This window comes from Pongo abelii, chromosome 5, assembly GCF_028885655.2.
Source record: "Pongo abelii isolate AG06213 chromosome 5, NHGRI_mPonAbe1-v2.0_pri, whole genome shotgun sequence".
Classification (NCBI taxonomy): domain Eukaryota; kingdom Metazoa; phylum Chordata; class Mammalia; order Primates; family Hominidae; genus Pongo; species Pongo abelii.
In genome coordinates this window covers 14,734,229-14,748,273 of record NC_071990.2, presented here as the reverse complement: position 1 = coordinate 14,748,273, position 14,045 = coordinate 14,734,229, and the positions used below count along the sequence as shown (strand labels likewise).

At 44.9% G+C, this 14,045-nt stretch overlaps 1 long non-coding RNA gene across 2 annotated transcripts; it reads right to left on the bottom strand.

The window, feature by feature from the left end:
* Window positions 1-865: 865 nt before the first annotated feature.
* LOC129059886 (uncharacterized) lies at window positions 866-13,260 on the bottom strand. 2 transcript variants are annotated; one of them, XR_008526034.2, is made up of 5 exons: window positions 12,295-13,260; window positions 11,360-11,537; window positions 10,813-10,903; window positions 3,513-3,659; window positions 866-2,791 (listed from the first exon to the last, which is right to left on the bottom strand). It is a non-coding gene; the product is annotated as an uncharacterized LOC129059886 (long non-coding RNA). The 2 variants fall into 2 exon arrangements; XR_008526033.2 differs by having other exon boundaries at window positions 3,513-3,646.
* Window positions 13,261-14,045: the final 785 nt, after the last annotated feature.

Here is a 14,045-nt window from a genome sequence, read left to right as displayed (position 1 = left end):
CTTCATTTCCAATATCAAATTTAATATTACTGAGTGGCAGGTTATGATAAAGCCACTTTAACACTTAAAAACAAGCTGTTTCTTAAGTCTCCTCTGTGATGGTTTTGTGAATTGTTATTCTGCTCTCTTTAGGTAATCAGATACGAGGAATTGTTTGGCAACCTAGCCAGAGAGAAAAGCCTTTGCCCAGATTTTAGGCAATCCCTGGTAATTGGTGCAGCCTGCTGTGGCCGGGCGAAGCGCTTGTCCACATCCCTCAGTACGGCTTTGGGTCTTGTGTTTCCCGTGCAGCGGAGAGGTCATTCAAGTCACAAGGGCATGGCACCACTTCAGCAATCTGCTGAATGACACAGGGATTTGGCTTATTTCTATCTTATGTGTGGAGGGGCAGGGTAGAACTGGGACAGTTTGACCCGTGGAATTTCCAACTTAGGTGGCTTAGGGGTTTTAAACGTGAGGCAGTAGGGCAGTGTGGGGAAGAGGATGAGCTCTTGGATCAAACCAATCCTGATTTGAGATGTGGCTCTGCATTTATTGGCTGTATCCTCTTGGGCAAGTTACTCTACCTTTCGCTTACAAATTTGTAAAACAGGCATAAAGATGCTAACACAATAGACTCTCTCTCCCTCCTACCCCCATATCCCAAACACCACAAATCTGGGCAGCCCTGCCTTCCAGAGATTTCCAGAAGTTTGCAGCTTCTCCCTACTTCCTGGGCTACCACGTTGGTCCAAGTTACCCTTGTATTTCACCTGGATTATTGCATTAGTCTCTGAAGAGGTCTCCCTTCTCCCACTATACAGTAGCCGGAGTGATTTTATTTTTTTTTTATTTACTTATTTTTGAGACGGGCTCTCACTCTGTCACCCAAGCTAGAGTGCAGTGGCTCAATCTGGGCTTGCTGTGGCCTCGACCTCCTGGGCTCAAGCAATCCTCCCGCCTCAGCCTCCCCAGTAGCTGGGACCACAGGCGTGTGCCACCAAGCCTGGCTAATTTTTTTTGTATTTTTTGTAGAGATGGGGTCTCACCATGTTGCCCAGGCTGGTCTCAAATTCCTGAGCTCAAGCAATCAACAGTCTTGGCCTCCCAAAGTGCTGGAAGTACAGGCATGAGCCACCGCCACTGGCCCAGAGTAATTTTTTAAAAAGGTGAGATGGAAAGTCTCCTGTGCCTTCCCAGCTCATTCCGAAGAAAGCCAGAGTCCTCACCGTGGCACAGGAGGCCCTCCTTAATCTGGCTCCTTGGTACCTCTCTGGCCTCACCATTAAACATTCTTGATCCAGCCATTTGGACCTCTTTGCTGCTCCTAGAACACAGTAAGAGTGTTCCTGGCTCAGGGAATGGTACTTGCCTGGAGTGTTCTTCCCATATATCCATCCCCAAGGCTGACACCCTCACTCCCTGCTCAAATGTCACCTGATTTGGAAGGCTCTTATTCTCCTGTATGTCTTCTGTCGTTTGAATTTCTCACCTTCCTACGCACTATGCATTTCCTGCCTGTCTCCAACATGGAATGCAAGTGCCAGGAGAGCAGGGTCTCTGTCCATGTTGTTTATTTATGTATCTTCAGTACCTGGAACGGTGCCTGGCTGATTAATATTTGATAAATGAATGAATCAGATCTGCTTCATTTAGTTGTTTAAAAAATTAAATGATACCATACTTCTGAAATGCTTGGCACAGTGCCTTACACATGTTAAGAATGCAATAAATGTGAGCTATTATTATTTTTACTACAGAGTTTAGTAATAAGAAATTCACTTAGGAGTGGAAAATGGGAATTTAACTATAGTGAATTGGCAGAGCCAATTAATGGTGAGGAAACCCATCCAGGCTCCTCTGTTGGGGCTTGGGTTATCTTCATGGCTCTTCCCTGCAAGTTGTTTCTTCTTTGCTCTTTTAAAGTTAATATACAAGATAGAAACTAATAATAAAAACAAGCTCAAAGGAGAGCCTAAAGCAATTAGCTCAAAGAGGATGGGTACCCAGGGCTAAGTAAGTATCTTCAAGCAGAGGTGGCTGAAAATACAGGTAGGCGTCTTCCCTGACTGTGGTTGAGGCTTGGGTGTCTCCTGGAGGGCATTGACATGGTGGATCCTGTGTCCTGTGTCTGAGAACCATGGGGGTAACACTCTCTTTTGTATCAGTTATTTATTGCTGTGTAACAAGCCATCCCCAAGCTTAGGGACTTAAAACAACAATGCTTTGTTACTTCTCATACTTCCGTGGTCAGGTAGGAGGCTCTGCTTCTCCTGCTGTGAGTTGGTTTGTCGATCTGAGAGTTGGCTGGGGGAGGGTCTGTCATGGTCTGGGGTTGAGTGTTGGCTGTCGGTGGGAGACCTTGGTTCTCCTCCGTGTGACCTGTCTCCAGGCATTCTGCCATCATTTGGTAAGTAATCTAGCCTAAGCTTTTTACTTGGTGGCTGGTTTCTTGGAGAGAAAAGAGAACTAGCAAGGCTTCTTACCTAGACCTGTAAGTCACACGATGAGACTCTACTGTGTTCTACTGGTAAAAGCAAGATGCAAGCGGAGGGGAACGAGTCCGTCTCTCGCATGGCATGCTCACTCACATGTGCATGACGTTGAGTGGATGATTGGTGGTCATCTTTGCAGGCGATCTTCCACACTCTTGAACTTGTACCAAATGATGGCTCTTGTCTTGAGTTCTCCATGAGTCTTTGTTCTCTATGAGAGAGCTGGACCTCATGGCCCTCAGGTTGCAAGGCTAACAGCCTCAGTATCCAGATGTACAAAAGACCCTGACATGTGTGAGGGGCACAATTCTCTCTGCCTAAAAAGGAAATTGTTAATTATTTGATTAGAAGTTAGTCACTTGGGAGATGTATGTTCTGTGGTCTTTTTTTTTTCTTTTTTTTTAAATTTTGAGACGGTGTCTCTCACTCTATTGCCCAGGCCAGTGTGCAATGGTGCGATCATGGCTCATTGCAGCCTTAAACTCCCAGGCTCAAGTGATCCTTCCACCTCAGCCTCCCAAAGTGCTGGGTTTACAGATATAAGCCACAACGCTCTGCTTCAATATTCTTTTTATTTTAGATGTCCTAAGCATTTATTGAACCCCCACCACATATCAGACACTGGCCAGGCTTTTAAAAACATATTCCTATCACTTAATTCTCACGGTAACACCAATAGGGTTTTTTGTTTGTTTGTTTTGTTTTGTTTTGTTTTTTTAGATAGAGTCTCACTCTGTCACCCAGGCTGGGGTGCAGTGGCGTGATCTCGGCTCACTGCAACCTCCGCCTCCTGCGTACAAGTGAGTCTCCTGCCTCAGCCTCTAGAGTAGCTGGGATTACAGGCACACACCATCACGCCTGGCTAATTTTTGTGTTTTTAGTAGAGATGGGGTTTCACTATGTTGGTCAGGCTGCTTTCAAACTCCTGACCTCAAGTGATCCACCCGCCTCAGCCTTCCAAAGTGCTGGGATTAGAGGCGTGAGTCACTGTGCCCAGCCCTCAGTAGGGTTTTGATGATTAAAATGGAAATTACTCACCCCACGTTTCGAACACAAGATGTCATTTACTCAGGGTCACATGGCTGACAAAGGGCAGAGATGAGTGTCAACTTGGGCTTCTCTTACTCCATGTTGCCTGCATGTTCCATGGCACCGATCAGCCTCCTGTTCATCTGGATGGAGAAACTCACAAAAGAAGAATAGAGATGGGGAATGACAAAAGTACAATTTTAACCTGTTCTGTTAAAAAAAGCCACGGATTCATTTCATTTACAAAGACAGGAATTGGCATATACATGGTCTTTTGGAGCAAAGCAGCATACACAGATATTGGCAGGATTTTGGTTTGAAGTTTCTAGAAGTTATGAACTGAATGATAAGTTTTGACTCTCGGATAGCTGTGACAGGCAAGAGCAGGCTTAGCTATGCATAATGGAAAGCTCTAAATCACCCCGGGCGTGGTGGCTCATGCTTGTAATCTCAGTCCTCTGGGAGGCCAAGGTGGGCCAATCACCTTGGGTCAGGAGTTCGAGACCAGCCTGGCCATCATGGTGAAACCCCATCTCTACTAAAAATACAAAAATTAGCCAGGTGTGGTGGCGGGTACCTGTAATCCCAGCTACTCAGGAGGCTGAGACTGGAGAATTGCTTGAACCCAGGAGGCAGAGGTTGCAGTGAGCCGAGATCACGCCATTGCACTCCAGCCTGGGTGATGAGAGCAAAACTCAGTCTCAAAAAAAAAAAAAAAAGGCAAAGCCTGCCTAATGTCATCTCAGATAAACCACAGCGTAAGTCGTTTGCTTCAGGCCAAGTGTGACACACTGCTACAAGCTATGACAGTTTACCCCAATCCCTGCCAACAAGTAGCAGGAAGCAAATGGGTCTATTTAGTATGAAATTCGTACACCTAAACCGATGAGATAAAAACCATAATGTATGACAATAGACAGACACTATGATTACCAATGTTTGCAAAGTAAGCAATAATTGAACAGAATTGTATCACATTATGCTTGTTGCTGTGATGGTCAAGACAAAAGGATGCATAGATTAAGTAGATATGTAGTAAATGAGTTTGTGTATGTTTGGCTGAACGAGTTTTTATACATTTGGCTTCTATATGTATACCATAAACTGATGGGATATGCAAGAGTATAAGACACCTTCTCTGTTTTCTGTGCATTAATAATTCAAGTGGGGAAAAGATAAGAGTTTAGCTAGACTTTGGAACAGGAGTAGGATTTGGGTAGAGAGGAGGGAAGTAGAAGGGATGTGGCCCGGGTAGAGCCTTGGAGTTGACAAAAACATTCACATCTGTGGTCCAGGCTGGAGACAAGCAGCCTGGCTGGAGTAGAAGGGAAAAGTGGGAGGTAGAGCTGGCTGGCAGGGTCCCGTGCAATGATAATGTCCTTAATGGCCGGGATAATGAACTTTGTTCTATCAGCAGTGAGGACCAATGGGATATCTCAGAGCAGGAGAATGATGAGAAAAATACAAAGCTGAGGATTAATATGAGCCTTGGAGATGGATCATTCTGCTCCTGCCTGTAGAAGAGGAGCAGTAAAGGAGGCAGAAGGAAAATACCCAGGTAGGAATAAACCCATGAGGGCAATGCCATAGAAATAAAATTGGTGACACTCGATGGGTGGAGGTGCCGATGGGTGTTACCAAATTGTGAAATGAGAAACGAGAAAAGATTATTACTGAATGGGGCCAAAGATTACTGTTGACAATTTAGAGCTTGCAGCTCCAGGAATGCGAGGAGGTGTGGGCCAGATTGCCTGAGGGTAAGGAAGGCAGGAGTGTGAGGAGGCAGGAGTGTAAGGAAGGCAGGAGTGTGAGTGTAGCGATGACTTGAGCCAAAGGTTGGCTGAGAAGGTTGGAGGGAAGCAGCTCAGAGGGCATTCCCCCCATACCCATGCCTGAGATGAGGAGAGCAGAAGGTCCACGGCTCTAGCAAGGGCTGGGATACAGATGCAGAGAAGGAATGGTCATGGAAGGGAAGTCCTTTGGGATCTAATGCCTAAGAGGAGGGCTGGCTGTCCTGAGAGACGAGAAAGTCTTCTGTGCTTCTGGGGAGGAACCATGACAAGGTGGGCATGATCAGCAGAGGGAGAAGCTCAGGCTGGAGCTGGAGGCAAGTGTCAGGTTTGGAGAAAGCACTGGAGCTCCCAGGGCAGGGTGCTGGGGGTGGGCAGGGGTCAAGCGACCATAGTACAGCAGAGAGCTTTCTGCTGAACACGTGTCTTGGATTGGGAGCAGAGCTGTGTGCCTGTCTGTTTCTTCACCAAGGCCCTTTCACCTCAGTAGGAGTGGAGAGATAAGTGTGAACGTGGCCTAGATTGGTGACTGGCACATCAGACTTGGCAAGGCCCCAAAGAGACAAAGGAATCCCTGGGCAATGTGCCTCTGGGAGGGCAAGGGCCGAGTGGGAGGTTCCTGTCCCATTTCTTTGTAGAAAGGGTCCCAGAATGCATATTTAGTCATCATATTGTAAACGTTTCCAGGTGACCGTTTTATTTCAAAACAGCAGATGGTGAAAATAGGGTTGGTTCTCTTTGGCCGCTTTGATTATATGGCACATGTTAAGTACAGTTGTGTGTTGCTTAACAACAGGGATGCATTCAGAGAATTGTGTTGTTTGGTGATCTTGTCAATGTGCAAACATCATAGAGTCTACTTACACAGACCTAGATGGTATAGCCCACTATACCGAGGTAGATGGTATAACCTACTATACCTAGGCTAGATGGTATAGACTATTGCTTCTAGGCTACAGACGATAGAAGGTGGAATTGCCAGGTAAGTACTCCTGTAGACACCTGTGCTCACCTCCTGCCCCTTTCCTCCCACATTGTGAGAATATCACAGGGTGAACTTACACATACCTAGATGGCATAGCCTACTATACCCAGGCTAGATGGTACCTATCACTCTAGGCTACAAACCTTACAGCAGGTTACTATACTGAATGCTGTAGGCATCTGGAACACAGTGGCAAGTACTTGTTTATCTAAATATAGAAAAGGTGAAAATATGATATTAGAATCCTATGGGACCACTTTCATTTATGCAGTCCCTCATTGACTGAAAGGTCCTTATGCAGCGTGACTGGTACTAAAGCGACTACGTGGGGATGGGGGGTGGCCATAAATAGCTTGCTCCAGCCCCGCGGCTGATGGTCGTGGTGCACCTCATGGTCTGCTCGTTTGGACAGCAGCATCTCTTCTTGTTCTTTGTTTTCATCCCATTTGAGACCTTGACCCACAGGACCTCCTGGGGGTTTTTATATCATCAAAGTGGCATTGACTCCAGGCAAAAACAAAGCCCCTAGATGCAGGAGGTGCCTTTTAAAAGCCGTGTGACTGTCAGTGCTTGTACGTCCCGGGCAACTGCGAGGGGGTACGCGGGCAGTCTGATGGCAGCCAAGTGAAATCCTCCAGACGCTCTGGCTTCCGGCTGACTTTGAGATAAAATAAATAATAGAGATGGAGGGGAGAAAACTGCAGAGGGTGGACCCTCCAGGTAAGTACACCTGGAGACACCTGTGCTCACCTCCTGCCCCTTTCCTCCCACTCCATCTGTCCTCTTACCAGGAGAGGCACAAACAGAACGCATTTGTTTCTCAAACCTTATGACATAGTTACTTTGTCACACCGGGCACATTTGCTGAGGGCAGGTGGGTCAGAGTTCACGGCTGCCTGATGGAGGCCCTCTGTTCTGTTCTGGATGTGAAGCGTCTGTGCCAAGACTGAGCAAAAGTCCTCCTGACTTCCCTGCCTGAGAGCAGTCTGACCTCATCTCCCCTTCCCTGGGTTGACCCCTTAAGAGCAGGAGCTTCACTTGTTTGTATTTTCACAGGATACACTGATTACTAAATGAGGCGGAGAGTGCCGAGTGAGGAGACCATTAATCTCCAAAGCAAGCCTCAAACTGCAGCCAGGAGCTCTTGGGAGCAACGTGTGCCTGTGCTTCACTGAAGACTTGATCCCTGAGATCTGGGGTTACCCGAAAGCTGAGTGTCATCTTCTTTAGGAGCATAGAACTCTCTGGCTTATACATGGCATTCAGTCCACATTGTCTCCAGGAATCCAGCGTTGGTTTATTCTGTGCAGCTAGAAGGTAGGGTGTTAGAAACACAAGCTGTTAGGTTTGGAAAAATACGATCTTTCTTTCTTAACCCCTGTGTGAGATCCTCTTGAGAATTCCAGGTGGGTCCCACAAGGGATGACCTTGAATACTCTTGAATACTCATAAAATACTGCTTTTATGAGATTTCCCTGGAACCCACAGGTTGAGATAAACAGTGCCATGAAAGATAAGATGCAAGGTTAGGAGTTAGTGTTACCCAAGGCTCGGCCTCCATCTGCTGGGTGACCTTGAACAAATTCCCTTACTCACTGGCTCTAGAGTTGGAATGTGGGCCGATAGCACAGTCTGGCTGGTGGAGAGCACAGAGGTGCGGTGAGGCTGGTGGAGGTCCCTTCTGTAAAGGGCTGTGAACTCCTTGCACAGAAAAGCAATAAGCAATGCTCAATTATCAGTGAACATTGAACATCATAAACAATGTTCAATTATCAATGTTCAATTATGGTGTAATTGTTCCTTTAGCTTCTGCCAGAGCTCAAAGACCTCTTATGAGTTCCCGTCTCAGAGTATAAAGCATTGCACAAGAATTCCAGCTCCCCCAACTCCCAGACTCTCTGTGAGTCGCTCCCAGTATCGCACAAGCTCTGGTTTTTGTGTCGGTGGATGTTTAATTGGATTTATCTTGGTCTGGGTTAGGCCGGATGAAGTCAACTAGCCAACAAATCCGCGATTGTTTCTGAGGAGAAGAGGAGGTTCACAGGCAGTTCTCTAACCACTTAATTACCCTCAGTTGCGGAAAACGAAGCCTGGATTTGAATAGGGTATTTGCATATCTACACAGCTTTCCTTCTGTCCACTTTCCCCCCAAACCCTCAGAAGGCTCCTGCTGCACAGCTTGTCAGATGTTAGAAGCCTTTTTTAAATGTCCTTGGCTAGAAAACAATGGTTATTAAGAAGCCGTAACTTTTTCTATTTTTATTTCGGTTTGGTTCTGTGTTTAATGACTGTTAGGTCTGTCTTGCTACTCATTTTTTAAAATCTCTCTCTTATATCTCTTATACGCACACTCCTTTTTTTTTTTCAGGTTCTGTTGCTTCAGATATCAAAAGCTAGCTGTTGATAGTACTCAGTCTTGATCCAGAACAATACTAGGTTAAATAACTTTTGTTGCCCTTTGACCATCTCTCATCCGTACAAGAAAGGCTATGTCTGGAGCAGGTTTCTGGGAGATTCAGTCTTCCCCACCGACTAGAAGAATTCTTTTTATGGTCCTTTTTACAATCAGCATTGCATGAAGAGTGGAGATCTCAGACTGGTGCCATTACCTGTCTTACTCTAAACAATGAGAGTTATTTTTCAGAGAAAAAGAATCCTGTGGCATTGTCTCTTCTTTCCCACAATTCTGACTCCAAGGCTGTGCAGATCTTTGTCATCTCCCTGCGTTGCTAAAACCAGTGTTGGTAAGTCCCTGGCCTGATCTATTGCCCTCTGTGCACAAGGCAGGAACTACTTCCAACAGTGATTTAGCCTCGTTCCTGACGTTACTTTTTGGGTCACAAGAAGATGGCATGTTCTATTTCTATATCCCCTAGATATTTCTTCTCCTTCAAGCTACTCCAAGTCTTTTCATTTATTTGGCCACAAAAACGCATGGAAGAGGAGCCTGTAATCATGGCTTCCTTTTCCCCTCCTCCCTTTCTCTCATCATTTCGCTCTGGTTTTTACCTCTGCCACTTGCCTGCAACTGCTTTGGCAAAAGTCAATGAGGACTTCATTGCCAATTTGGTTATTTGGTGAGGGGCCCCTAACCTGGGGGCTCTGAATTTGGATGAGGAAAATACTTTATTTTCACTAACCTCTGACTGAAATTTACTATTTCCTTCAATTATGAAGGTAGGCAACAAACCATGGTAGTGTCAACAGTATCCACAGATATTTCCATATCACATTACAGTTGTATTGCAGGTATCTTAAAGCGCTGTTTTCCTTCATCACTACTGAGACATTACATTGTTTTGTGGACCTCCTGATTGATCTTGTTACCTAAGGCATTAATAATGCAACTCATATATGACTATAGTATGATCTTTTAATATTTCAGTAACTGTAATGTAAGTAGTTTTATTTATTACTGTATGTATTGTCTTTTATATATTTAATAATATTCTTTTGAGAAGGGGTCCATAGGCTTCACTAGACTACTAAAGAGGTCTATGGTACAAAAAAAGGGTAAAGAAACTCAGTTTTTATCACTGGTACCTGATTTCTCTAGAGTGTTTCTCTTATAATGAGAAGAGCCTGCTACTAAAAATTATTTTCTACTTTGCTCAAATGATACCACTCCTTCCCTCCTCTGTTTTTCATTACCGTTTCCCAGATCTTTTACTAGTTCTTTCTCAGTTCATTTCTCACATTTAAGATTCTCTCAGGATTCTATTCTTTTCCCCGGTTCCTTCCCTTTCCCTCCCTCCCTCCGGCCCTCCCTCCCTCCCTCTCTTCCTTCCTTCTCTCCTTCCTTCCTTCTCTCCTTCCTTCCTTCTTTCCTTCCTTCCTTCCATCTCTCCCTCCCTGCCTTCCTCTCTCCCTCCCTCCCTCCCTTCCTTTCTCTCCCTCTTTCACAAATATTCATTGAGTTCTTACTCTTATGTCACTGACATTCCTGTGGGGATGACAGACAAATAAATAGGCTATTACGATGTAGTCTGATGATACTTAGGGGACACTTAGGAGAAATACGTAACCCAGCCTTGGGAGTTGGGAAAGACTTCTCATTGGAGGTCACCTCAAGTTAAGTCCTGGAGGACCAAGTGAAATTGTCTAGGCTTGGTGGTGGGAACAGAGAGGTGGCTACAAAGGACTGGATGGGTGGTTAAATGAGGCTGGAGAGGGAAGAGGTAGCCAGACTGTGGAGATTTCTAAAGCATGCTGAAAGCAGCTACCAAAGGTTTTTAGGAGAACTGAGTTGAGAAACATTGCTGTGGCTTAAAGTACAGAATGGATTGGAGGGGAAGCCTAGAACTGAGAGACAAGCTAAGACGCTGAGACACCCTACCCTTTGCTCATTCTGGAATGCATCACATGTGTCCGCCTTGTGCTCGTGCTTTCCTCTGCCGGATAAGCTCTTCCACTGTACCTGATGCTCCTGAATAGCTGTGATTAACCTTCAGGATTCTCTCTTTAGAGTTCCCTGACTCTTTGGCTACATTTTTGGGCAACACTTAGAGTTATCTTTTACGCATCTGTTTCTTACCTCTTCTTTGAGTTACTTGAGGATAAGGACTGGGGCTTGCTTGTCTTCATATCTCTAGCCCTAGAATATCACGGTACCCATAGTGGGTTCTCTGAATTGAGCCAGATGCAGGGAGGGAAAGTGCAACAAGATTAGAAAATTCGACCACAGCCACATAGCAAAGACAGCCTGAGAAATCCCTCAGAGACGTCCACAGAATCATTACATCTCAGGATAAGAAAGTCATCTAGTTGTCTTTTTTTTAAAAAAATATAAACACTTTGTTTTTATATAAGAGAAATATTTATACCTCCTCTACCAACATCAGCCCGTCATTGGGTGTTGGCAGAATTCAAAGACATTTTAACAGGACTGGAGTTTTCGCTTTGAGAAAAATGGATCCTATGGCCTTCTTTTGTTTTTAGTGGAGAAGAGAGATTTCCCCCCAGGATGATACAGAAGAGACTAACTAAAAAAAAAAAAAAAAAAAAAAAAAAAAAAAAAAAAGGAGCTAAATCTCAGCCAAGGAAAATGATAGGTTGAAAGCCAGAACCTCCAGGAAACTGACCCAGTGGTGGAGTGTGTTTGTCTGTGGCCCACTCTTTGAGATGGGGGTCGGAGGCAATGGCAGCCCTACTGTAGAGATTTCCCCATGAAGCTGGACAAAGCCCTTGAGCTGCTTTGATTATCGGCAGAGGAATGGACAGGGTGGCCCCTTGCGCAGCTTCCAGCCTGGATCTCAGGTTCTAGGTGACACAGAGGAAAAGCAAGGCACAGACTGTATATTTTATTCCTGTGGGCACTTGCTGGGCTTCCCAGCTTTTCTCCATGATCAAAATGGAAAAAATGTTAATGGTTCTTTATGCAGGGAGCAGCCAGACACCAGAGCACCCTAGGAGTTGAAAGGAACATCATAAAGATCACAGGTCACTCCTTAAACTTCCTGTGACTGCAGGTATGGGGAGAAAGGGCTGCTGGTTGGCTGGGAGGGATGATCATATATAATGGACTCTTATTCCCTAGTGGGGAAACCTTTGATCAAATATGAAAACCATGCTTCTTCCCATTTTTTCAAAAAGCAGAAATAAATTGCTCAGTGTGGTGGCTCATGCCTGTAATCCCACATTTTGGGAGGCCGAGGCAGGTGGATTGCTTGAGCCCAGGAGTTCGAGACCAGACTGGGCCACATAATGGGACCCCACCTCTACAAAAGAATACAAAAAAATTAGCTGGGTGCATGCCTGTGGTCCCAGCTACTCGGGAGGCTGAGTGTGGAGGATTGCTTGAGCCCAGGCTGCAGTGAGCTATGATCTTGCCACTGCACTCCAGCCTGGGTAACAAAGTGAGACCCTGGCTCTAAATAAATAAATAAATAAGTAAATAAAGTAAAATAAAAACTTCCTCTGACGATACTAAAAATAAACAAGGTACTCCTGATGGTGAGTTAGGGAAGCCCCATTTACATTTGACAAGTACTTTCGTAAGGTTTTTTCATAATCTTACCTTAGCCAGATTTTGGCAGGGAAACGTCACTTCGTTCTTGTCTGGACTAACTGGTATTGGAAGTTTTGTAAAGCAAGTTGTTGAACTCCGTAGATTAGAAAAATAGAGAGGTACAGTTTTTGAGGGAGCAAGAAAGAAAGGGATAAAAGTCATGCTTTAAGGAATTTAGGAATCAGATTGGACACTGTTCAATGTTCTATGTTGGTTTTCAGGCACTTCTTGCTTTTTATCACTGCAACTGTTGAAAAGTCGACATCGCAAAGGTATGATGTCATTGAAAGGAATGAAGCACTAACTAGTGATGAAGCTGTGGGCTAGTAGTACTATGTGAATGGTTGGATAGATCTGAGCCAGAAGTAGATTGAACTGGTAGTTCATGCACCATCTGATAATGTTGAGTGTTGTGTGTTTTCTTCAAATTTAAAATATCCTCCTGGACATGGTAGCTCATGCCTGGCCCTTTGAGAGACCAAGATGGGAGGACTGCTAGATGCCTGAAGTTCAAGACCAGCCTGGGTGATGTAGTGCGACCCTGTCTCTATAAAAAATAAAAAAGTTAGCTGGGCATGGTAGTGCATGCCTGTAGTCCCAGCTACTCAGGAGGCTGAGGTGGGAGGATTGCTTGAGCCTAGAAGGTAGAGGCTACACTGAGCCTTGATCAGGCCACTGCACTCCAGCCTGGGTAACAGAACGAGATCCTGTCTCTAAAAGAAAAAAAAAATTAAAAATCCTGTAGTACCAGTTTCAGTTTGTTGTGGCTCCTTGGGGCATCTCTCTCTGCATAGTTAGGAATTTAGCATTACAATGAAACAGGCAGGCTGGGAATATTGTAGAAAACTAGAAAAGAAGAAAATAAATGCAGGCCAAAGGAATCAATGAAAGCAAAATCTTCAAAACTTGTCTATGTTTGCCAATTTCATAAGACAGAAGCTCTTGAAGGCAGTAAACTGTAGAAACATAATCTATGAGGGCTAGAGGAAGTGGACAGAAGGTTTAAAGTTGTGATTAGACACTAGCCACATGTGCCTATTTCAATTTAAATTAATTGAAATGAAATAACATGAAAAATGCAGTTCTTCAGTCACACTAACTACATATCAACTGCTCACTGGTCACGGTGCAGACAGAAGCATTTCCATCGTTACGGAAGGGTCGCTGGACGGCGCTGGTCTGCGCTGCAGCTGGGTTGGCAGCTACATCCCAGGAGCCAAAGCCAGCTGGCTGCCTCTTTTTGTGTGGCCCATGAGGGAACAATGGTTTTTTTAAATTACATTTTTGGGTTTTGTTTTTTGTTTTAGACCAAGTCTCACTCTGTTGCCTAGGATGGAGTGCGGTGGCACAATCTCAGCTCACTGCAACCTCCGCTTCCCAGGTTCCAGTGATTCTCCTGCTTCAGCCTCCTGAGTAGCTGGGACTATAGGCATCTGCCACCACACTCAGCTAATTTTAGTATTTTTAGTAGAGATGGTGGTTTTGGTATGTTGGTCAGGCTGGTCTTGAACTCCTGGCCTTGAGGGATCTACCTACCTTGGCCTCCTAATATGCTGGGATTACAGGTGGGAGTCACTATGCCCGGCCAGTTTTTATTATATTTTTAAATAGTTGAAAAATCTTGTGGAAATGTATTTTCTTTCCTGTCATATAAGTACCTACAAATACCCTTGTTTTTGCCTCTTGGTCCACAAAGCCTAAGATATGATAGGACCTTTGCAGATAACGTTTGCCAGTTCCTTCCTGGTCTAAAGCATCTT